This window comes from Mus caroli, chromosome 13 (assembly GCF_900094665.2).
Source record: "Mus caroli chromosome 13, CAROLI_EIJ_v1.1, whole genome shotgun sequence".
Lineage (NCBI taxonomy): Eukaryota > Metazoa > Chordata > Mammalia > Rodentia > Muridae > Mus > Mus caroli.
The window spans coordinates 5,408,685-5,409,803 of NC_034582.1; the positions used below are offsets into that span (position 1 = coordinate 5,408,685).

At 36.3% G+C, this 1,119-nt stretch overlaps 1 protein-coding gene across 4 annotated transcripts in view; it reads right to left on the bottom strand.

Moving 5' to 3' along the window:
• The window catches only part of Wdr37 (WD repeat domain 37), a 65,659-nt gene that overhangs the window by 33,857 nt on the left and 30,683 nt on the right, over positions 1-1,119 (bottom strand). The window lies entirely within an intron of this gene.

A 1,119-nucleotide genomic window follows, 5' to 3' on the forward strand; every position in this document is an offset into this window, starting at 1 on the left:
CGAGGCCAGCCTGGTCTACAAAGTGAGTTCCAGGACAGCCAGGGCTACACAGAGAAACCCTGTCTCGAAAAACCAAAAAATAAAAAATAAATAAAAATAAAGAAAATATTCCCCTTTGAGAAAAATTTTGAAGTTAAAAAATATGTAAAGAGATTTTAATCTATGTAATAAATATTCTATTGCATTACACTTATGACTATAACCGAGTCTGAGATGTTTCAGGGAAAGCGAATGATACTTTCATCCATTCATTATTAGCAGGACTTTACAATAAGCATTATTCACTTATGTTCCTTTTAGCGCTACATATTTGTGTTGCTTTCCTATTCCTGAAGCAGAAGTTTGCAAGAAAATGCTTTGACTAGGAATGAAAGAAGAAGGACAGCCATACAGGGCACTGAAGACCCCTTCCTCCAGAACAGTTACCCTCACCCCTCACCAACATGGTCTGCTTTCCACCTCCTCTTCACTGCTGCAAAACTTACCTAGAGTTACCATGAGCTCAAAGTCAATTTGTAATGGCCAGAATCAACTGATCGTCCTGACTTGCACTATGTAAGAATGGCAGTCTAATTTTCTTTTCTCCTTTAGCTGTCTCAAAGTTCCTATTAGTTCCTTGTTTAGATATCACTTGGTTTCTCCTCTCCTTTCTAAGCCTTTGATATCTAAACACATACAGCTGGGCATAGTGGCGCACACCTTTAATACCAGCACTTGGGGGGCAGAGGCAGGCAGATTTCTGAGTTCAAGGCCAGCCTGGTCTACAGAGTGAGTTCCAGGACAGCCAGGGCTACACAGAGAAACCCTGTCTCAAACAAAACAAAACAAAAAACCAAAAAAACAAAACCAACCAACCAACCAAAAAAAAAAAAAAAACAATAAAAGAAATAGTAAAGGACAATTTGGAAATATGGCTAAGATACTCATAAAGATATTATATGAATTATTAGTAGCAAACTATAAAATTATAAAGTGGGAAAATTGAATGGTGAGATTCATTATTTCACTTAATCATGTTTCCTTCCTATCTATCTATCTATCTATCTATCTATCTATCTATCTATCTATCATCTTTCTTTCTTTCTTTCTTTCTTTCTTTCTTTCTTTCTTTCTTTCTTT